The sequence below is a fragment of the Prionailurus viverrinus genome, chromosome A1, assembly GCF_022837055.1.
Source record: "Prionailurus viverrinus isolate Anna chromosome A1, UM_Priviv_1.0, whole genome shotgun sequence".
Lineage (NCBI taxonomy): Eukaryota > Metazoa > Chordata > Mammalia > Carnivora > Felidae > Prionailurus > Prionailurus viverrinus.
In genome coordinates, this window is record NC_062561.1 from 22,887,119 (window position 1) to 22,913,080 (window position 25,962).

The following is a 25,962-nucleotide window of genomic DNA, read 5'->3' on the forward strand; positions in this document are numbered from 1 at the left end:
TTGTTTTTGAAAGAGAAACAAATCCAGCTGTTTCCTACTCTACATTCCCTTATGTTCTAAATCCACACTTATAGAAAGACACCATAGATACTTCTGATATTTGGCTATTGCTGACAATAAGTAAATTAGTAAAACCACAGACACAAGGGCTACTGACATGCATTTTGGGTTTTTTTTGTTGTTGTTTTTTTTTTTTCTGACATGCATTTTGAAACAGACTAGATTGTGACAGTTCTGAGTTCTGAAAACATGCCATAAATATTTGGAAAAGATAAATGTCAAAAAGTTGGTTCTATTTTATTATGAAAAGTAACTGAGCTTAGATGATTTAGGAGTAAACGTCCTAGAGTGTTTCCAAAATTTTACTAAACTTACTATTATTAATAGCCTCTTATTTTTCTGGAGGAATTTAGAAACTGTATTAATTGAAATACATATCTCATAAGGTATTTCTAGTTTTTGTTGTTTTCATATCCAGATTCCAGAACCGTTCCTCAGTATTATAGTCAGGATATGACTATAAGCTTAGAAACTGAAAATTCTAAGATTATATTCAAGCAATTTTCTAGCCTCATGACCTTGCAGAAAACGCTCTGAACAACAGTACAATTGCTTCCATGTCCACAGGTTAATAAGTACAGAGGATCTTTCTGAGCTATTCTTCTACAATTGCTATCTCCCTTCTTGTTTGTACTTGAATAATGAACTAACACTGCCCTTGGGTAATTACTGACATGATTCATAACTAAAGCAATATGACAAATTCCAACTGCAGTATAATAGTGAACACTGCCCACATTTAACAATGCTGGAGTTCAGTTACACCTTTTTCCCTCTGAACTTTTTCCACTTTGAAAAGGCAATGGGGGAAGGCAGCGCCTCAGGAGAAAAGCTCTACATACATTTCGTAAGTGAGGATAAACAGATCTAATACTGTTTAACTGTATTCTCAGTTCTCTGTTCTTAAAAAAATCACTGTATAGAAGAAAGGGAATGAAGGAAACTAACAACTGTGCTGTTTCTAAAATATACCACTCTCATAAATGTTCATTTATTCTGCACATTAACTCTGAAAGATAAATATTATTATCCCTGTTTTATAGACAAGGAAACCTGAGATGCAGCGACATAACTTGTTCAGAATCACACCAAAGTGAGTTACATAGTACCTCTGAACCTTCGCTTTCCTTATCTGTAAACTAGGGATAGTTTCATTTACCTTCTGTGAAAATTAATTGAGAGCTGGTAACTCCAAAGCCCAGGTTCCTCCCACTACAGCAGAGTGACACAGAAAGAAAGATACAAACACAAATAAAACATGAATAAAGAAACTAATCACAACACTGAATATATCCAACAATAAACTAATATACACCATAAGACAGCACAGAGGTTAAGAGCACAGTCTCCAGAACCAGAGAGCCCAAGTAAAATTCTGTCTCTGCCATCAACTTAGTTTTGTGGACCTGCAATGAATTCCAACTGCGGTATAACAGCAAACACTGCCCACATTTAAAAATGCTGGAGTTCAGTGACACCTTATAAGGAAAAGGTTCTCAATTTTTCTGTGCCTTAGTTTCTTCACCTGTGAAATAGTGATAATGATAGCATCTATTTCACAGAGTTTACAAAGTAAATGTGTTAACACATTTCAGCACTTTTAATAGTGGCCAGTAAGAGCACACATGCAAGTAGTATCTATTATGATTTCTACACTGAAATGTTAAATGCATAAGTGAGGATCATTTTGATGCAGGTCTGTATGTGATCAGGAAAAATTCTAAAGAATTAAGCCAGTGATGAGCTTTTTAAAAGCACTGCTTCCTAAAGCAAGTTTCTATGAGTTACACTTAAGAGACATTTCCGAGTTGTTGATTTTTTTTTTAACGTCCCCAGATTTCTTTAGTCCCTTGTGCCAATTCATGAACAAGTAAAATGTACAATATTGACAATAGGGGAGAAGAAAGAGAGACATGAATGGGCAAGTCTCTTCCAAAGTGAACTCTAGCCATTACTCATGTGTGTCAGAGTGTTCTAAAGATTAAAGAAGGAGGCAAATGCAGAGAGAAAAGAATAAACTACATGGGCAAACATGGGATGCAAGACTAGAAGGCACTTAAGTGAAGGTTTAGGCAAGGAAAGATTTTATGTTTAAAACCATAAATAGATCTGGATCAAGAACAAGAACTCGAGCTCACATCAGCATTTAGTACAGGAGAATACTTGCATTGATTGGTAACAGTCATCTAAGTTACATTGGATTTTCCATTTACTGTTTTTTAACATATAAGGAACAATATAAAAAACCATTTCATGCTTCACTGATTCTTAACTATGAAGAAATAGAATTATTTTACTAAATTGAATTTATATTCATAGATATTTTTAAGCAATCATCTATTCACATTTCAGTGGATAATTATTCAGATGCACTAAGTATCCTTATCTTTGTGCTTTTTCTGGAAATCTATATTTTTTATTTCTCTCTAGAGAACTAATAGAAAACAAGGCCGCTATCAGAAATTTTATTTTCAAGATACTGCATTTCTTTACTTTCCCTTTTCAGGCTCTACATTTGTTCATTCTTATAGAAGACAATAGGCATACCTGGAATCTTTTATTAAAAACTGAGAGAAAACTCAGTTCTAATATTTTGGTCTATTAAAAACAGATTTAGCTTTCCATTTTACCTCATTTTTATCCCTCTCTTCAATCTCCTTGAAGGTTGATCCAAATCCCTAATGTTATCAACCCTAAATTATTATGGATTCTAGTAACATGTTATATTAAAACCACAGGGCACCTGGGTGGCTCAGTCTGTTAAGCATCTGACTCTTGATTTCAGCTCAGGTTATGATCTCACAGTCATGAGATCCAGCCCCGCATCAGCTCCAGGCTGGGCATGGAGACTGCTTAAGATTCTCTCTCTCTCCCTCTCCCTCTACCCCTCCCCAACTCACATGCGCTCAAGCGCGCATGTACAATCTCTGTCTCAAAAGCAAAAAAAAAAAAAAAAAAAAAAAAAAAAAAGACCAGGGACCATTTCCCATGTCATTATATATTTCACAGGGACAAGTACAATTCCTTTAAAATATCTGATGTACAGAATACCCAGGTATGGCCCAAACAGAATTGGGAAAACACGAGCTGAAGGAGTATAGGGAAATGAGATCACTACGTAACCTTTTTATGAAAGAAAACTTCCTTCAATATTTAATAAATTACGAAGCAATCTAAAGGAATATGAATATACACTCAGTATTAGCAAATAATTCTTAACATTTAAATGGTTTTATAGAAACAAAATATCTGAGCTAGAAGGAGGGAAATATTTTGGTCTATCTCAATTTACAAAGCACGACACTGAAACAAAAACATTAACTTGCACATGGAAGAGTTAGAACATAAAGCCAGGTCATCTGATTCCACGTCCCACTTTAGGGAGGCTATCTCTCACTGGATAAGTGTGGTTTGCTCCACAGATGAAAGAGTTATCTGGCTATGGTAACTGTTTGAGGAATAGTAGGAGTAAGGCTAGGAAAGGCCAGATTACCACAACCAGGGAAAAGAGGTTAAATTTTTCTGAATGGCAATAGGGAGCTATTATTGCTTCCTACACTGGGGTGTGGCATGAATAAGTATTTAGGGATATTAACTTGGCACCAAAGTTTAAATGGAGGTTAGTGGCAGAGCTGGGAGACCAAACAGGTGCATATAATAAATTAAATGTAAGAAATAAAAGATCTAAGGAAATTTAAATGAAAATAAGATTTTAAAAATAGTAAGATGAATCTAAGAGACATGTACAAGTTCTTTAAATTTGCAAGATTCTGTATCTAACTATAGAGAAAAAGGAAGGAAGGAATACTCAGTCTTTAAGCCTGGATGACTTGAAAAGTCATGCAAAAATACAGATTGGTAAGAAGAGTTGTATTTAGAACAAAATGAAATAATTTCAGTTTTGAATAATGAAGTCAAGTCTCTTAAATCTTAAAAGACTACTAGTTATGGGAGTTAAGGGCAAGAAATTAGGAACACACTGGGTCAGAGTGAGAAAGGTTAAAGCCTTAGCTATATGTTCAGAAAGAATCAGATTTTCAAAAATTAAAATGTTTTCTCTTAACCAGCAAAGAAAAAATAAATATATGGTTATTTTAAGTAACTCATGAAGTGCTTTTAAAAACCCAACATATGGAAGTTCTAGCGTCAGCAATCAGACAACAAAAGGAAATCAAAGGCATCAGAACTGGCAAAGATGAAGTCAAGCTTTCACTTTTTGCAGATGACATTGTACTATACATGGAAAATCCGATATACTCCACCAAAAGTCTGCTAGAACTGATAGATGAATTTAGCAAAGTTGCAGGATACAAAATTAATGTATAGAAATCGGTTGCATTCTTATACACTAATAATGAAGCAACAGAAAGATAAATAAAAAAACTGATCCCATTCACAACTGTACCAAGAATCATAAAATACCTAGGAATAAACCTAACCAAAGATGTAAAAGATCTGTATGCTGAAAACTACAGAAAGCTTATGAAAGAAATTGAAGAAGATAAAAAGAAATGGAAAAATATTTCGTGCTCATGGATTAGAAGAATAAATATTGTTAAAATGTCAATCCTACCCAAAGCTATCTACATGACATTCAATGCAATCCCAATAAAAATTGCACCAGCATTCTTCCCGAAGCTAGAACAAGCAATCCTAAAATTTCTATGGAACCACAAAAAACCCCGAACAGCCAAAGTAATATTGAAGAAGAAGACCAAAGTGGGAGGCATCACAATATCAGACTTTAGCCTGTACTACAAAGCTGTAATCATCAAGACAGCATGGTATTGGCACAAAAACAGACACAAAGACCAATGGAATAGAATAGAAACCTTAGAACTAGACCCACAAAAGTATGGCCAACCAATCTTTGACAAAGCAGGAAAGAATATCCAACGGAAAAAAGACAGTCTCTTTAACAAATGGTGGTGGGAGAACTGGACAACAGCATGCAGAAGGATGAAACTAGACCACTTTCTTACACCATTCACAACAGTAAGCTCAACATGGATGAAGGACCTGAATGTGAGACAGGAAACCATCAAAACCCTAGAGGAGAAAGCAGGATAAAACCTCTCTGACCTCAGCCGCATCAATTTCTTACTTGACACATCTCCAAAGGCAAGAGAATTAAAAGCAAAAATGAACTATTGGGACCTCATCAAGATAAACAGTTTCTGCACTGCAAAGGAAACAACCAACAAAACTAAAAGGCAATCGACGGAATGGGAAAAGATATTTACAAATGACATCGGACAAAGGGCTAGTATCCAAAATCTACAAAGAACTCACCGAACTCCACACCCAAAAAACAAATAATCCAGTGAAGAAATGGTCAGAAGACATAAATAGACACTTCTCTAAAGAAGACATCTGGATGGCCAACAGGCACATGAAAAGATGCTCAACGTCACTCATCATCAGGGAAATACAAATCAAAACCACACTGAGATATCACCTCATGCCGGTCAGAGTGGCTAAAATGAACAAATCAGGAGACTATAGATGCTGGAGAGGATGTGGAGAAATGGGAACCCTCTTGCACTGTTGGTGGGAATGCAAATTGGTGCAGCCACTCTGGAAAACAGTGTGGAGGTTCCTCAAAAAATTAAAAATAGATCTACCCTATGACTCAGCAATAACACTGCTAGGAATTTACCCAAGGGATACAGGAGTGCTGATGCATAGGGGCACTTGCACCCCAATGTTTACAGCAGCACTTTCAACAATAGCCAAATTATGGAAACGGCCTAAATGTCTATCAACTGATTAATGGATAAAGAAATTGTGGTTTATATATACAATGGAATACTACTTGGCAAAGAGAAAGAATGAAATCTGGCCTTTTGTAGCAATGTGGATGGAACTGGAGAGTGTTATGCTAAGTGAAATAAGTCAGGCAGAGAAAGACAGATACCATATGTTTTCACTCACATGTGGATCCTGAGAAACTCAACAGAAGACCGGGGGGAGGAGAAGGGGGGAAAAATTACAGAGAGGGAAGGAGGCAAACCATAAGAGACTCTTAAATACTGAAAATAAACTGAGGGTTGATGGGGGGTGGGGAGGAGGGGAAAGTGGGTGATGGGCATTGAGGAGGGCACATGTTGGGATGAGCACTGGGTGTTGTAGTGAAACCGTTTTGACAATAAATTTCATATTAATAAAATACACAAGATTTCAAATATTTACAATGGAAAAATAAAAAAAACCCATAGAATATTTTCCATTATAGTAGCAAGGCTGTTATATAAATATAATACATGGCATCTTAGTATTTCATTATCCTTACCCATATTTTTAGAAAAGTGTTATATATGACTTAATCATTATCTTACAGTTCACTCACTTTCCTGAGACACAGCTCTCAGAAAAATGTACCTCTTTTAAAAAAACAATTGTCTTGTGGTAAATACTAAAACCTTTGTGTAAAGTGCATGAGAGGTTAATGATCTACCAGACAAATATAGAACAGATATCCTTTTTGGCTTTTTCAGAGCCACAGGCTTTTCTGCCTTTTGTGTTCACTTCCTGTCAAGTTTGGCATTTCAAAAGAAGCTTAAAAATTTGTTTGTAAGTTTGTATTCAAATTGGAACTCTAAAAATATAAGCCATTCATTATAACTATATTGCTATGTAAAACAGGCTTTCATTTAAAGTTTGGAAAAATAATAAAAAAAGAAATACTTTAAGTTTTTTCTTATGCAAAAGTTGTATAACTGAAGGAAGAAATCCACTAATGTTTGGTGACTAAAGAAAAGTAGTACCACAGAATCCATTTTAATGACTCAGCTATATTTAACAACAATTAAAGGATACTTAACTTTCTTGGGACTTATTAAAAGTAAAACAATAACTAATAACTAGTACTTCTATGATCTCTATATAATAAGTACCCCTTCAGAGCAGTACTATTCAGAAGATATGATGTATTTAATATAGGAAAATAGAAATAAACTATTTAGGGTTTCCTAAATAGTCTTTAAGCAGGCATATTTGTAAAAATGTTATCAGTAAATACTATGCATAACTCTTTCAGTCATGATGACAAAGTAACAAATAGGACTTGTCTTCAACAACTCCAAAATTGAACCACATAAATGAAATAATTGTTTTCTGACACTGAACAATAGGCAGCAAAGGACAGTAATCCCAGAGAGAAAGAAAACAAATGGTAAGCCTGACCGCTGCCTCAGTTTACTGCATGGAGAGAATTCCCAGGCTACAACACAAGGAGAAGACATTGAAATAAATCCCAAAGGTCCCTCTCACAGAACTGAAGGATTCAGTTCTGAGTCAGAACTGAGAATTCAAGGAAGCCAAAGTAGCTAAAATTAGCTGGGCACAATACCAGAGAAGGGAGAGTTACATAGAAAGGAAAGAGGTGCAAAGAGAGAGCTCCAGAGATCTGCAGAAGGTTAGTCTCAAGTCTTCTTCAGAGGAGAACCCGTCAGTGCGTACAAACTACTGAAGCCAAAGAAAAAGCCATTGGGAAAAGCAGAACCATTCCCGAAGCTGACACAGGTCCAGGAAGAATTCTGATTTCTACCACCCAAAGTGGAAAAACCTATTTAATACATGGAACATGAGGTAGAGTACTCAGAAGGGTGTTACAGATTAGTCATAAATTAAAGACTGCTCTGGCTTTGTCTAAAAACAACAATAACAAAAGCCTTGAAAAGGGTCAAATTATTTTCAAGAAACTAAACTGTGTACCAAAACACAATTCAAGCACAGTGAAAGGAGTATGAAAGTATCTAGGACTCCATAAGGTAAAGCTCACAAAGTCTGGTACCTGATAAGAAATTACAAAGCAGACAAAGAAAAGCAGGGAAATATTAAAAAGGAGAAGTATCAGTCAATAGAAACTGACCTAAAATACAGAGATGCTAAAATATGTAGGCAGGGACTTTAAAACAGTTATTATAACTATATTCTACATGATCAAGAAAGTCAAAGAAAGCCCAAACATGTTTTTCCCCATTAAAGAGAGTTTAGAAGATGTAAAAAAAGATTCAAATAAAACCTCAAGATGATAAATACAGTGTCTAAGATTAAAAGTGCAATAGATGGAATAGCAATTAGACATTCAGAAGAAAAAATTAATGAACTTGAAGATATAGCTATAGAAACTATCTAACATGAACAACAAAACACCTGGGGGAAAAAACAAACAAACAAAAACAAGAACAAAATAGAAGATCAGGGAGCTGTGAGACAACTTCAAGTCACCTAATATATTTATGACTGGAATCCCTGAAGGGAGGGGTGGGAGGAGTCAACTAAAATATTTTAAGATAATAATAGATAAAAATTTCCAAATTTGATGAAACCTATAAAGTCCACATATCCAACAACTTTAAGCAAGTGAAACATGAAGAAAATGAAACCAAAGCACACACAGGCCTACCTTAAGAAACAAGAAAAAGCTCAAATAAACTACCTAAACTTATACCTAAATGAACTAGAAAAAGAAGAACAAAGCCCAAGATGAGTAGAAGAAAGTAAATAACAAGAACAGACATAAATGACATAGACATTAAAAAAAAAAATCAAATGAAACCAAAAGCTGGTTCTTTGAAAAGATAAAATTAATAAGCCTTTAGCCAGACTCATCAATAAAAATAAAGACCTAAATAAATAAAATCAGAAATGAAAGAGAAGTATCAACTTATACCATATAAATAAAAAGGATTATAAGAGACTATTATGAAAAATTGTATGCCAACAAATTAGACAACGTAAAAGAAATGGATAAATTCCTGGAAACATATAATCTCCCAAAATTGAATCAGGAAGATATAAAAAATCTGAATAGATCAATTACTAGTAATTAAATTGAATCAATCAAAAACTGCCAAAAATAGAAGTCCAGGAACCAGAATATTCACAGGTGAATTCCACCAAACATTTAAAGAAGAATTAATACCTATTCTTCTCAAGCTATTCCAAAAGACAGAAGAGGAAGGAAAGCCTCCAAACGCATTCTCTGAGTCTGCTGATACCCTGATACCAAAACCAGACAAAGACTACAAGAAAACTACAGGCCAATATCCCTCATGAACATATATGCAAAAATCCTCAACAAAATGTTAGCAAACCACATTCAACAATACACCGAAAGGTTATTCACCACAATCAAGTGGGATATATCCACAGATGCAAGGACAGTCCAACATTTGTAAATCGATCAACATGATACGCCACATTAATAAAACAAGGATAAAAACCATGTGATCATCTCAGTACATGCATAAAAAGCATCTGACAACATTCAACATTCATTCATGATAAAAACTCTCAACAAAGTGGGTTTAGAGCTAACACATCTCAACACAATAAAGGACATATATGAAAAACCCACAGATAGCATAACTCAATGCTGAAAAACAGAGTTTTTCCTCTAATATCAGGAACAAGACAGGAATGTCTACTCTCACCACTTCTACTCAACTTAGACCTGGAAGTCCTACCCATAAAATCAGATACAAAAAAGAAATAAGAGGCATCCATATTGGTAAAGAAGTTAAACTGTCACTATCTGCAGATGATAAATATACAAAATCCTAAAAAGCTCCACTAAAAAACTATCAGAATAAATGAATTCAGTGAAGTTGCAAAATACAAAATTAATTCCAAGAAATTGGAAGCACTTCTGTTAACACTGATAACAAAGTAGCAGAGAGAGAAACTTAAGAAAACAATTCCATTTAAACTTATACCAAAAAGAATACCTCAGAATAAAGTTAACCAAGGAGGTGAAAGATCTGTATCTGAAAATTATAAACACTGATGAAAGAAACTGAAGATTGCACAAATGAATGGAAAGATATTCCATGCTCATGGACTAGAACAACGAATATTGGTAAAATGTCTGTGTTACCCAAAGCAATCTAGATTCACTGCAATTCCTATCAAAAATATCAACAGCATTCTTCATGAAACTAGAATAATACCGAAATTTGAATGGCCAAAGCAATCTTGAGAAAGAACAAAATTGGGAGTACCACAACCCCAGATTTCAAGATATACTACAAAGCTGTAATAACAAGAGTATGGTACTAGCACAAAAACAGACACATGGATCAATGGAACAGAACAGAGAACCCAGAAATAAAACCCCATTTATATGGTCAATTAATTTAGGACAAGGCAAGAATACAGAATAGGAAAAAGATAGTCTCTTCAATAAATGGTGCTATGAAAACTGGACAGTTACAAGCAAAAGAATGAAATTGGACCACTTTCCCATACCATACACAAAAATAAACTCAAAATTAATTAAAGACCTAAATATAAGACTTGAAACCATAAAACTCTGAGAAGAAAATAAAGGCAGTAATTTCTCTGATACTGGCCATTGCAACATTTTTGTGGCTATGTTTCCTAAGGCAAGGAAAACAAAAGCCAAAATAAACTGTTATGACTACATGAAAATAAAAAGTTTCTGCACAGGGAAGAAAATCATCATCAATACAAAAGGGCAGGCTGGTAAACGGGAGAAGATATGTGCAAATGACATACTCAAGGAGTTAATATTCAAAATACATAAATATTCAAAATACATTAATATTCAAAATACATACAACTCAACACTAAAAAAAATATGAATCAAAAATGGGTAGATGATTTGAATAGACATTTTTCCAAAGAAGACATAGAGCCAACAGATACATGAAAACATGCTCAACCAGTATTCATCAGGGAAATGCAAGTCAAAACTACAATGAGCTATCACCTTACACCTGTCAGAATGACGACTTGAAAAGACAATAGTTGACCAGTGGCCTTATGGATAAGATAAACAGTCAATCAACTCATATCTTATATGCTATATACATTATATACCATATTCTTACAATAAAGCAAGCTAGAAAAAATGTTATTAGGAAAATTATACAGAAAGGAAAATACAGTATCTATAACAGTGTACTGTATTTACAGAAAAACATCTGGGTATAAGTGGACCCATTCATTTCAAAGTCTTCTGTTCAAGAGTCAATTCAACTGTACACATTGCCTATAAGACATCTACTTTAAGTATAAAGACACAAATAGGTTAAAAGTAAAAGGATGGGATAAATAGGCCAAGCTTGTATTAATGAAAAGAAAGCTGGAGTGGTTTTACTAATATCAGACAAAGCAGTTTTCAGAGCAAAGAATATTACCAGCGATAAAAGGGGTCATTTCATAATAATTAAGGTGTAGATTCATCAAGAAGACATTATAATTCTAATTGTTTATGCACCTAAATTCTATATGTAAGACAATAAACTAGGTTTTGTTAAAGAGATTATTTAAAAATTAAGACAGGGGCTTTTAATTTTTAGGAACTCTCTAACCCTCTGCCTCTCCTAGAACCTCTTATCTCAAGGTCACTTCCTTCAAGTATTGAAGACTTTGGTCCCCAGTCCACACTCATCCTAACACATGTCCTGGGTGACTTCACTGTTCACTCAGCCTCTTGGTTCCTTGACCACCTCATTTCCAATGGTGTTCATGTGCATTCCAACTCATTTATGGATTCCTAAGGTTATTTCTTAGAATACAGTAAACTATGCAGAAATGTTCTAGCTCTGGAATATGAAGTTGAAATCTCTTTCTATTAAATTTCATTAAAAGAGGTTTCTTAAAACCTCCACTTTCTCCATCAGCCTCCTATCTCTTCTATGCAACTGAAACTACTAAACTTACCACTTTAATCACTCTGACCAACTTCCTCACTTTATTTGTCCCATTATCAGTCTACCACATCTGTGTTGGCAAACCCTAATATCCTGGGTCAATCTAGCTGTTGGTCTTTTCTAATCCTACATCTAGTTGCTAGGTGGTGCTGGAAAAAATCATGCCACCACAAAGAGTTGGGGTGGCACTACAAATTTAAAATTTCTACCTTCAGAAGATGGGGGCGTAGGAGGATGCTGGGCTCACAGCGCGTCCTGCTGATCACTTAGATTCCACCTACACCTGCCTAAATAACCCAGAAAAACGTCAGAGGATTAGCAGAACGGGGTCGCCAGAGCCAAGCGCAGACGAGAGGCCCACGGAAGAGGGTAGGAAGGGCGGCGAGGCGGTGCGCGCTCCATGGACTGGCGGGAGGGAGCCGGGGCGGAGGGGCGGCTCACCGGCCAAGCAGAGCCCCTGAGTCTGGCTTGCAAAAGCGGAGGGGCCGGGCGGACTGTGTTCCGACAGCAAGCGCAACTTAGGGTCTGGGAGGACATAAGTTAGCAGCTCTGCTCGGAAAGCAGGAAGGCTGGAGGACAAAGGGAGGGAGAGCTGCTGAGCCCCCAGAGGACAGAGCTCAATTTGGCAGGGAACAAAGGCGCTCGCCAGCGCCATTTCCCCCGCCCATCCCCCAGCCAAAATCCCAAAGGGAACCAGTTCCAGCCAGGGAACTTGCTCGCTCCTCGCAAACACCCAACTCTGTGCTTCTGCGGAGCCAAACTTCCGGCAGCAGATCTGACTCCCTCCCACTGCCACAGGGCCCCTCCTGAAGTGGATCACCTAAGGAGAAGCGAGCTAAGCCTGCCCCTCCTGCCCCCGAGCACCTTGCCTACCCACCCCAGCTAATACGCCAGATCCCCAGCATCACAAGCCTGGCAGTGTGCAAGTAGCCCAGACGGGCCACGCCACCCCACAGTGAATCCCGCCCCTAGGAGAGGGGAAGAGAAGGCACACACCAGTCTGACTGTGGCCCCAGCGGTGGGTTGGGGGAGACATCAGGTCTGACTGCAGCCCCGCCCACCAACTCCAGTTATACGCCACAGCACAGGGGAAGTGCCCTGCAGGTCCTCACCACGCCAGGGACTATCCAAAATGACCAAGCGGAAGAATTCCCCTCAGAAGAATCTCCAGGAAATAACAACAGCTAATGAGCTGATCAAAAAGGATTTAAATAATATAACAGAAAGTGAATTTAGAATAATAGTCATAAAATTAATCGCTGGGCTTGAGAACAGTATACAGCAGAGAATCTCTTGCTACAGAGATCAAGGGCCTAAGGAACAGTCACGAGGAGCTGAAAAACGCTTTAAATGAAATGCAAAACAAAATGGAAACCACCACGGCTCGGATTGAAGAGGCAGAGGAGAGAATAGGTGAACTAGAAGATAAAGTTATGGAAAAAGAGGAAGCTGAGAAAAAGAGAGATAAAAAAATCCAGGAGTATGAGGAGAAAATTACAGAACTAAGTGATACACTAAAAAGAAATAATATACGCATAATTGGTATCCCAGAGGAGGAAGAGAGAGGGAAAGGTGCTGAAGGGGTACTTGAAGAAATAATAGCTGAGAACTTCCCTGAACTGGGGAAGGAAAAAGGCATTGAAATCCAAGAGGCACAGAGAACTCCCTTCAGACGTAACTTGAATCGATCTTCTGCATGACATATCATAGTGAAACTGGCAAAATACAAAGATAAAGAGAAAATTCTGAAGGCAGCAAGGGGTAAACGTGCCCTCACATATAAAGGGAGACCTATAAGACTCATGACTGATCTCTCTTTTGAAACTTGGCAGGCCAGAAAGAATTGGCACGAGATTTTCATGGTGCTAGACAGAAAAAATATGCAGCCGAGAATCCTTTATCCAGCAAGTCTGTCATTTAGAATAGAAGGAGAGATAAAGGTCTTCCCAAACAAACAAAAACTGAAGGAATTTGTCACCACTAAACCAGCCCTACAAGAGATCCTAAGGGGGACCCTGTGAGACAAAGTCCCAGAGACATCACTACAAGCATAAAACATACAGACATCACAATGACTCTAAACCCGTATCTTTCTATAATAACACTGAATGTAAATGGATTAAATGCGCCAACCAAAAGACATAGGGTATCAGAATGGATAAAAAAACAAGACCCATCCATTTGCTGTCTACAAGAGACTCATTTTAGATCTGAGGACACCTTTAGATTGAGAGTGAGGGGATGGAGAACTATTTATCATGCGACTGGAAGCCAAAAGAAAGCTGGAGTAGCCATACTTATATCAGACAAACTAGACTTTAAATTAAAGGCTGTAACAAGAGATGAAGAAGGACATTATATAATAGTTACAGGGTCTATCCATCAGGAAGAGCTAACAATTATAAATGTCTATGCGCCGAATACCGGAGCCTCCAAATATATAAAACAATTACTCATAAACATAAGCAACCTTATTGAGAAGAATGTGGTAATTGCAGGGGACTTTAACACCCCACTTACAGAAATGGATAGATCATCTAGACACACAGTCAATAAAGAAACAAGGGCCCTGAATGAGACACTGGATCAGATGGACTTGACAGATATATTTAGAACTCTGCATCCCAAAGCAACAGAATATACTTTCTTCTCGAGTGCACATGGAACATTCTCCAAGATAGATCATATACTGGGTCACAAAACAGCCCTTCATAAGTTTACAAGAATTGAAATTATACCATGCATACTTTCAGACCACAATGCTATGAAGCTTGAAATCAACCACAGGAGAAAGTCTGAAAAACTTCCAAAAGCATGGAGGTTAAAGAACACCCTACTAACGAATGAGTGGGTCAACCAGGCAATTAGAGAAGAAATTAAAAAATATATGGAAACAAACAAAAATGAAAATACAACAATCCAAATGCTTTGGGACGCAGCAAAGGCAGTCCTGAGAGGAAAATACATTGCAATCCAGGCCTATCTCAAGAAACAAGAAAAATCCCAAATACAAAATCTAACAGCACACCTAAAGGAACTAGAAGCAGAACAGCAAAGACAGCCTAAACCCAGCAGAAGAAGAGAAATAATAAAGATCAGAGCAGAAATAAACAATATAGAACCTAAAAACACTGTAGAGCAGATCAATGAAACCAAGAGTTGGTTTTTGAAAAAATAAACAAAATTGACAAACCTCTAGCCAGGCTTCTCAAAAAGAAAAGGGAGATGACCCAAATAGATAAAATCATGAATGAAAATGGAATTATTACAAACAATCCCTCAGAGATACAAACAATTATCAGGGAATACTATGAAAACTTATATGCCAACAAATTGGACAACCTGGAAGAAATGGACAAATTCCTGAACACCCACACACTTCCAAAACTCAATCAGGAGGAAATAGAAAGCTTGAACAGACCCATAACCAGCGAAGAAATTGAATCGGTTATCAAAAATCTCCCAACAAATAAGAGTCCAGGACCAGATGGCTTCCCAGGGGAGTTCTACCAGACGTTTAAAGCAGAGATAATACCTATCCTTCTCAAGCTATTCCAAGAAATAGAAAGGGAAGGAAAACTTCCAGACTCATTCTATGAAGCCAGTATTACTTTGATTCCTAAACCAGACAGAGACCCAGTAAAAAAAGAGAACTACAGGCCAATATCCCTGATGAATATGGATGCAAAAATTCTCAATAAGATACTAGCAAATGGAATTCAACGGCATATAAAAAGAATTATTCACCATGATCAAGTGGGATTCATTCCTGGGATGCAGGGCTGGTTCAACATTCGCAAATCAATCAACGTGATACATCACATTAACAAAAAAAAAGAGAAGAACCATATGATCCTGTCAATCGATGCAGAAAAGGCCTTCGACAAAATCCAGCACCCTTTCTTAATAAAAACCCTTGAGAAAGTCGGGATAGAAGGAACATACTTAAAGATCATAAAAGCCATTTATGAAAAGCCCACAGCTAACATCATCCTCAACGGGGAAAAACTGAGAGCTTTTTCCCTGAGATCAGGAACACGACAGGGATGCCCACTCTCACCGCTGTTGTTTAACCTAGTGCTGGAAGTTCTAGCATCAGCAATCAGACAACAAAAGGAAATCAAAGGCATCAAAATTGGCAAGGATGAAGTCAAGCTTTCGCTTTTTGCAGATGACATGCTATTATACATGGAAAATCCGATAGACTCCACCAAAAGTCTGCTAGAACTGATCCATGAATTCAGCAAAGTTGCAGGATACAAAATCAATGTACAGAAATCAGTTGCATTCTTATACACTAACAATGAAGCAACAGAAAGACAAAAAAGAAACTGATCCCATTCACAATTGCACCAAGAAGCATAAAATACCTAGGAATAAATCTAACCAAAGATGTAAAGGATCTGTATGCTGAAAACTATAGAAAGCTTATGAAGGTAACTGAAGAAGATTTAAAGAAATGGAAAGACATTCCCTGCTCATGGATTGGAAAAATAAATATTGTCAAAATGTCAATACTACCCAAAGCTATCTACACATTCAATGCAATCCCAATCAAAATTGCACCAGCATTCTTCTCGAAACTAGAACAAGCAATCCTAAAATTCATATGGAACCACAAAAGGCCCCGAGTAGCTAAAGGAATTTTGAAGAAGACCACCAAAGCAGGAGGCATCACAATCCCAGACTTTAGCCTCTACTACAAAGCTGTCATCATCAAGACAGCATGGTATTGGCACAAAAACAGACACATAGACCAATGGAATAGAATAGAAACCCCAGAACTAGACCCACAAACGTATGGCCAGCTCATCTTTGACAAAGCAGGAAAGAACATCCAATGGAAAAAAGACAGTCTCTTTAACAAATGGTGCTGGGAGAACTGGACAGCAACATGCAGAAGGTTGAAACTAGACCACTTTCTCACACCATTCACAAAAATAAACTCAAAATGGATAAAGGACCTGAATGTGAGACAGGAAACCATCAAAACCTTAGAGGAGAAAGCAGGAAAAGACCTCTCTGACCTCAGCCGTAGCAATCTCTTACTCGACACATCCCCAAAGGCAAGGGAATTAAAAGCAAAAGTGAATTACTGGGACCTTATGAAGATAAAAAGCTTCTGCACAGCAAAGGAAACAACCAACAAAACTAAAAGGCAACCAACGGAATGGGAAAAGATATTTGCAAATGACATATCGGACAAAGGGCTAGTATCCAAAATCTATAAAGAGCTCACCAAACTCCACACCCGAAAAACAAATAACCCAGTGAAGAAATGGGCAGAAAACATGAAGACACTTCTCTAAAGAAGACATCCGGATGGCCAACAGGCACATGAAAAGATGTTCAACGTCGCTCCTTATCAGGGAAATACAAATCAAAACCACACTCAGGTATCACCTCACGCCAGTCAGAGTGGCCAAAATGAACAAATCAGGAGACTATAGATGCTGCAGAGGATGTGGAGAAACGGGAACCCTCTTGCACTGTTGGTGGGAATGCAAATTGGTGCAGCCACTCTGGAAAACAGTGTGGAGGTTCCTCAGAAAATTAAAAATAGACCTACCCTATGACCCAGCAATAGCACTGCTAGGAATTTATCCAAGGGATACAGGAGTACTGATGCATAGGGCCACTTGTACCCCAATGTTCATAGCAGCACTCTCAACAATAGCCAAATTATGGAAAGAGCCTAAATGTCCATCAACTGATGAATGGATAAAGAAATTGTGGTTTATATACACAATGGAGTACTACGTGGCAATGAGAAAAAATGAAATATGGCCTTTTGTAGCAACGTGGATGGAACTGGAGAGTGTGATGCTAAGTGAAATAAGCCATACAGAGAAAGACAGATACCATATGGTTTCACTCTTAGGTGGATCCTGAGAAACTCCACAGAAACCCATGGAGGAGGGGAAGGAAAAAAAAAAAAAAGAGGTTAGAGTGGGAGACAGCCAAAGCATAACAGACTGTTAAAAACTGAGAACTGAGGGTTGATGGGGGGTGGGAGGGAGCGGGGGGTGGGTGATGGGTATTGAGGAGGGCACCTTTTGGGATGAGCACTGGGTGTTGTATGGAAACCAATTTGTCAATAAATTTCATATAAAAAAAATAAGTAAGTAAACATTAAAAAATAAAATAAAATAAAAAATAAAATAAAATTCACCTAAAAAAAAAATAAAATAAAAAAATAAAATTTCTACCTTCAAAATTTCCTTCAGTGCTGCTAGGTAATCCTCTTATCTTTCATCACTCAGTTCTATTATTCTCCTCAGCAACAATTTCAAATTGTATGCACTCTCCTCAAACTTCTGACTATACTACTTTGCACTCCCTACTACCCTCTATCAACTCATCCTCAGCAAACTACTCAGCTCTATTTTATATATAAAAATAAAGCCATCAAATGGAAACTTCTTCATTTTCTGCCATGGCACCCACATACCAACCTTACTGGTAACTGCTTCCGTTCTTTACATTTTGCCACACGATATGTGCCATCCCACCTTGCTTCCCTTTTAATTTTTTTTTAGTATTTATTTTTGAGAGAGAGGGAGACAGAGAGAGAAAGAGAGAGAGAGGGAGAGAGAGAGAGAGCAAGCGCGCGAGCGAGCGTGAGTTGGGGAGAGGCAGAGAGAGAGAGGGAGACACAGAATCTGAAGCAGGTTTCAGGCTCTGAGCTTCCGGCACAGAACCCATGAGCTTCCGGCTTGAACCCATGAACCATGAGATCATGACCTGAGCTGAAGTCAGATGCTTAACTGACTGAGCCACCCAGATGTCCACCCTGCCTCTCTTCAAACAAGACATGACACCTATTCAAGGGAGCCCCTTGAATCTGGACAGGACCTGTGATTCCTCTCACCAACAGAATACAGCTTTCAGCTATAGTTCTTTCAGAAGCTTCTTGGAAGCCAGCTGCTATGTAAGACAAATGACTACCCTAAAACCAAAATGCTGTGAGATGCCACCTGGAGTAGGGAAAATAGAAGGGAGGAAAGGAAAGGTGACCGTGTATGAGGGGCAGCCAGGCACCAGACTTGTGAGTTAAGAAGCACCGTGGAAGTGGATCTTGCCCCTAATACCACACCGTCAGGAACAAACTGCCCAGTCAAACTCTTCCTAAATCCCTGACCCACAGAATCATGAGCAAAATAAAATGGGTGTTTTAACCCACTAATGTGTCATCCAGCAACTTCAGAACACTCCTAGTGACTCTATTCCATCAACATTTAATCCTACCTTTCCCATCTTGAAAAATAATCTTCCCTCCACCTCACACACTTGGCAGCTGTATCTTTATTTCCCTTCACAGACAAGACTCTCATAAAAGTTATCTACAATCACTGTCTCCACTTAATCTCTCATTCACATCTCTTCAAAATTCCACTGCAACCTACTCCTGCCTCTACCACTTCTATTAACAGTCCTTGCTACCATCACCAGTGGCCTTGTTGCCCAAACGAATGAATACTTTTCAGTTCTTACTGGCTGCTCCTATAGTATCTGAAACAGCAACCACTGACTCAGACCCTGTAATGTCTTTCTCTTTATGACACCACTTCTGATTTTCCTCTTATCTCTCTAGCTGTTCTATTTCAATCTCTTCTGTAGGCTTCTCTTTTCTGTCTAGCTCTTAAATGTCAGAGAGCCTCAGGATTCTATCTTTAGCCACCTTCTCTTCTTAGACAGCAGTCCCCCTCAACTGCAGTTTTGCGTTCTATGGTTTCAATTACCCAGTCAACTGCAGCATAGAAGCAGAAGATTCTCCTTGTAGGGTACGATCGGACAGTCAGTAGGAGCCTAAATTCACCTCACTTCATTTCATCACATAGGCATCTTATCATCTCACATCATCACAAGAATAAGGGTGACTATAATACAATAAAATACTTTGAGACAGACCACACAAATTTTAGAGTATATTGTTACAACTGTTCTATTTTATTTTTGTTGTTGTTAATCTCTTACTATGCCTACTAATAATAAATTAACTTTATCACAGGTATATATGTATAGGAAAAACAGTACATAATACTATTCATGGTTTCAGACATCCACTGGGGGTCTTGGAACACATCCTCTGTGGATAAGAAGGAACTATTGTACTACATTCTCTCTTCAGGTGATCTTATCCATTCTCCAAACTTTAGTTACTCGGTAAAAACATACAGATTAACAGCTTCAGAGCCAGAGAGACTTGCGTTCAAACCACAGCTCTGCATTTAACTTGTGTGGTCTAGGACAAGTTATTGAAGTTCTCTAAGCATTAATTTATTCATTTAGAATACTACATCAAAAATCATCACAAAAATTAAATATTAAAAGAACTACTCACAGGGCATCTGGGTGGCTCAGTTGGTTGAGTGTCGAACTCTTGGTTTAGGCTCAAGTCATGATCACACAGTTCGTGGGTTTGAGCCCGTGTCTGGCTCTGCACCATCAGTGTGGAGCCTGCTTGGGATTCTCTCTCTTTGCCCCTCCCCCTCACATGCCTGTGCGCACGTGCTCTCTCTCAAAACATAAACATTAAAAAAATAAAAGAACTACTCATCACAGTGCCTAGCACAAGATGAACTGTCAATAAAGGGTAGAAACTGTTGTTATTATATATGTGTCAGCAGCTCTCAGGTTCATATTCCTAGCTTAGATTTCTTTCCTAAGCTCCAGACATACATAACCAACTGCTACTGGACACATCTACTTGAATGACCTACAATCACTTCAAACTCAACATAATCAAATGAAATTCATCTTTCTAAGGAAATTTCATCCAATCCCAGGTATCTTAGTGAAAGACACTACCTACATTTCATCATTAGTTGACCCCTCTCTATCCTTCACTCCCACTTATTAAATTGCACATGCATAATATGATGTCAGATACTGTTTTGAGTGCTTTATATACAGTAACACAATTAACATGAGACATGCACAGGTAATAAGATATAAAGTTTATAAATGACTAATAAGTAGTATAAATAGACACTGTAAGGCTGTAAAGGAGGAAGAATGACTACAGACTAGGATGATCATGAAAAACAAAGTGGAAGTAGAACTAAAACTCCGGTAAATAAAAAGGCAGAGGAAAGTATTTTAAATTGGGCCTATGAAGTGAATAAAGACTCAGGGATAGGCAGAAACAAACATGGTTGTGTGAGTTATAGTAAAAGAAAAGTCTGAATGGAGAAGAGAATACAAGGGAGACATTCTCAAACATTTTGGACTCATAACACTTTTACATTCTTAAAATTACTCAGGATTATTCAAGACCCAAAAAACTTTGTTCATGTGGACTTTATCTCTCAATATTTACTGTATTAGTAATTTTTAAGTATAATTAAGTTTAATTTAAAACAGAAAATTTCTAAGAATGTGATTTAAAGAACCAAAATTAACCATTGTATGTTAATATATGTTAAATAATGTTAATATTTTATAAACTCATTATATGTTAAGCATAAATAGCCATATTTTTCAAAAAAAATTAGTGAGCACACTGGCACTGTTTTATAATCTTGTAAATCTCTGGTTTCCTAGAAGAGACCTGAATTCTCATAACTGTCTCTATATCTACTTTGTTGCACTAACAACAAGGTACTGGTTGCTTGCATAAGAAAACCTGGCCTCACACAATAGGTAGTTGGAAAAAGGAGTGTTTTAATAGAGTTTTCAGATAATAATGGATATATTTCTTTGATACTACCCTAAAACTTGGCAAGCTATAGTTCCTTAAAGGTTAATTGCAATATGGAATTGGGAACAACATCAATAAACAAAAATAAACTTTTCATATTCTGAGACCTTAAAATCTGTTGGTCTGGGGCACCTAGGTGGTTCAGTTAGTTAAGTGTCCGACTCTTGGTTTTGGCTAAGGTCATGATCTAACAGTTGGTGAGATGGAGCCCCAAGTCAGGCTCCATGCTCACAGCATGGAACCTGCTTGGGATTTTCTACCTCTCTCTCTGCCCTTCACTGAATTATGGAGATCTTAGAAATGTTGACAAATCTCCTTATACGATATCAAGTCACATTTATTAATGTACCACTGATTTCATCAGAAGTCTTTGAATGCTTAGAGTGGATACAAGCTTAACAAAATTCTCATTTTCACTTGAAAACTCAAAATTCACCATTGGCAATATTTATTGTCAGTTGTTTTGAACCATGTGTGCGTGAAAATGGAGATTCAATAAAATTAATACTTCTTACTGGTTCATCAATGACATTCTTAAATAAAACTGACTGTTCTGTTCTGTATTTTAATTGAGAGTCTGTGGTGGTGAAGAATACAATGACTACTCGCTAGTTGGATGCTGATCTAATACCTACAAAGGTGCCAACACTCTTACGTCACTGATATAAATGTCAACAGAGTAAAAAACAGAAGTAACATCTGAATAGCAACATAAAAATACTTCTTATCTTGCAGATTCCCTAAAATGGTTTGAGGGACACCAGGGAGTGTAAGACCATACTCTGAACTGCTGATACAAGAAAAAAGGAGACAAAGCTTCCAAAAGAGAACCTTGAGGGATCAAAGAGTTGACCTAAATAAAGTTCCCATTTTAAAAACTTGCATCCGGGGTGCCTGGGTGACTCAGTTGAGCATCTGACTTCAGCTCAGGTCATGATCTCGCGGTTCATGAGTTCAAGCCCCACGTCAGTCTCTGGTGCTGACAGCTCAGAGCCTGGAGCCTGCTTCAGATTCTGTGTCCCCCTTTCTCTCTGCCCCACCCCTGCTTGTGCTCTGTCTCTGTCTTTCAAAAATGCATAAACATTAAAAAAAATTTAAAAACCTCCACCTGATTCCTTTGACCCTCTTCACATGCTGGGTAATTTTCAAGTTGTATCCTGGATGTCATAAATGTTAAGTTGTAAAGATTCTGGATTCCGTCGTTTTTCCCTCAAATGAGTACTATTTTCTTTTGTTTTTAAGCAGACAATTATTTTTGCTGAACTTGAACTATAAACTGTTTATTTGGGCATTAGCACCTGTCTCACTTCAGATCCTTTGTCTTTCATTAAGCTGCTTTGAATCTATTACACTGCAATAACTTAGGTCTCAGACAGAGATGTGGGTAGACAGAATCTGGGCACTCTTTCTCTGGCTCTTTCCTTTGCAAAATATGTGCATTCTATTCAGTAGCCAAGGTTTCCCCAGCTTCAGTTTTCTAGTTTCCCTGGCCTGAAAGCCTGCAGTTTTCCCACTGGTACCCCCCGCCCCACCCCATCCTATTATAACTTCTCACCTAAAAAGCTTCCTTCCCAGCTCAGGGGTCCCCTTCACGCTAAAGAGTCTGTCTACTCTTCCTGTCCAGGGGTTTCAGGCAGTTGCTTTTTGGATTACATAGAGGTTTTATAGCTTTTTTGAGGGGAGTCATATGGTAGTCTCTTCCTCCATCATTACCAGATATACAGATCCCTCACAGAAGGTTTTTGTTTAGTTAGCATTATGAGATTTGGTTTTTTATGTTTATTTATTTCTTCTGAGAGAGAGAAAAAAAGGGAAGGGGAGGGAGGGTGGGAGAGAGAGAGAGAGAGAGAGAGAGAGAGAGAGAGAGAGAGAGAGAGAATGAATATCCCAACCAGGCTCCACACTCAGCATGGAGCCCAACATAGGGCTCAATTGCATGACCATGAGATCATGACCTGAGCTGAAATCAAAAGTCAGAACTTAACAGACTGAGTCACCCAGGCACCCTGAAATTTGCATCTTAAAATGATTTCTCTAGTTGCTGTCAGAGAAATAGTCTTAAGGAAGTTAGAGATGCAAGGAGATCAACAGAAAGAGTCCACAATATCCCCAGAAAGAAAGACCACTTAGAAAATAAAATACCCAATGTACTTTGGTTTATAAAGATTTTATTGAGAGAAATCTGATGAATTTTGAATACACTAAAAGAAAGATATCCAAATCTCACCTCATCATCTACTGGCATTATAAACTGCTTAAGTGATTTAAAAGGCTTAAACATCTGGAAGTCATTTAATCTAACTCTTAGGTATGGTTTGTTCTAAATTGCCTCTAATTTCTTTAAATTTGCATAGAACAAAAGTTCACTAAGTTTTCCAATAGACTTTTTAGCATTTTATACTTATATATTACCTGTTAAACTCTCTGGTATCCAAACAAAGAAAGGTGTGCTTTTTCCTTATTCTATTCTTGATTTATTAAATCTCAAGATTGTGTAGCAAAGATGCAAAGACTTTTCCCCATGCAACCATTAAAAATCCAATGATGTTCTTTCCTTCATTAAATTATTGGAAGGAAAAGTAAGCAGTACCTCACGTGATGTTTCCCTGGGTAAACAACATTGTTTGAATCTACGGTTTAATGAAAAAATTGTATTGTGATACAGAATCAAAAAATTATTAAAGTTTTCTCTCTTGATCTGGGTGTTGGCAACATGGGTGTGTTCAATTTGTGAAAAATTCATCAAACTATAAACTTGTTATATATACTTTTCTGCATATATATTATACTTCAATTTAAAAAAAAAACAATCTGCAAAAGCTGAGATATATCTATGGTATGTACCTTCTCTAAAATGTCAATTATTCTCATGGGAAAAATTCACAGTATTCTATTTGTGTAGTGTGACTTATCTTCACAGTTACCCTATTCCCTTATCAAAAAGGTAAACATTTTAGAAGTAAAATATGTGACATATTAAATATTAAATATTTGACATATTAAAAATATATGACAATAAAAATCATCTATAACTTCATCCCCTAGCAATACCAACTGCATTTAGAATTTAAATTTAGAGGCTTATGACCTCCATATCATTGTATTAATATATGATACCCTTTTCTAGGCTTTGGGCATGTCACTTTTTCTCCAAAATTTCTCAAAAATAAAGGAACATTGTTTAGAACCCTAGACCACCAGTAACTGAACTAAACAGGCTTGAACACAAGCAATTTATAAGCAGTAAATGTCTACTACTTCCTCCATAAGTTTCAGAGCCCATGTCTTTTCTGTATCTTCACAATGTCTACCCCAATGCAAGGCATGTTGCAGACGTGTACCGATGGAAAAAAAAAAAAAAACTAATTCTTTAAAAGAAATGACAACAGTCACTTTCATATGATACAGTAATGTTTTGATTTCAATGTCTAGAAGAAGAGGGCATATCAATCTCTGAAAAGTACTCTTTATTAATTTCTTTACCTATTTATTCATTTTTGCCATTCTCATTTAATCCCCCAGAAATCCCCTAGATTTCTCCTAACTACTCCAGATCTTATAAAGTGGAAGCTCCTGTATAATGGGGTTACTAAATTCAACTATAGCAATGCAACAGCTTTCTATCTACTTGGCTTACTTCTCTCCTGTTCTATCTACTCTGTCCCTACAGCAATGCAAGAAAACACTAAGACATAAGTTATCTCTTAGCCATTAAACTTTTAAAACATCAAAAAATTTAAACTAAGGCTTACATGTATAGATTAGAATTCTAGTGTAACTAAAGTCAAAGTCTTCATTGCCATTTCTACATACTAGCATAAATAAAAAGTTACATGCTTAGCATGGAACAAACTTTCAAAAGAAACCAACCCCATATTAATCTACAAATCTGGTGAGTCACAAAGTATTACCTAGCTATGGAGATTTAAAAAGCATAACACAGAAGAAATTCAAATAAGTATCTTACTATTGCCATCTTTATGAAACAAAAGCCTTATCAATAGCTTATATGCTATAAATAAAATACCTAGAGAATATGATTTGTGCTCCTACAATGCTATAAACAATAACTGTAATCAAACAATATTATAGGGTTTTGGACTATCTTTAATGATAGAACAAAAAAAAATCCAAATAAATTCAACCAGAAAACTATACTTTTAAATCATTTAAATAGCATAATCTTAATTTTTACCTTTTTTTATAATTTAAGAGCATTTAAATTTTCAAATATGCCATCTCTAAATATACTGCTCAAATACTTTATTCTGCTTTGCTTTAAAGTACCATGTTTTAATTAAAGCTATTCCTAAATAAATCAATGTAGCAGATGGTCTAGGGAGCCCAAGTAAAAGAGAAAACTCCATGCTAATATTCCACTTGATTCTTGGGATATACACTGAATTACAGTGTTCATTAAACTGCATTTGCTCTTGAGGTAAATTTTAACAAATAGTTCTAACAGATAACTGTTATCAATTTGCATATTAATATTTTTAATTGTTTTAGCTAGTT

At 37.0% G+C, this 25,962-nt stretch overlaps 1 protein-coding gene across 2 annotated transcripts in view; it reads right to left on the reverse strand.

Moving 5' to 3' along the window:
* The window catches only part of RB1 (RB transcriptional corepressor 1), a 200,635-nt gene that overhangs the window by 68,941 nt on the left and 105,732 nt on the right, over positions 1 to 25,962 (reverse strand). The gene's annotated exons all lie outside the window — the stretch shown is intronic.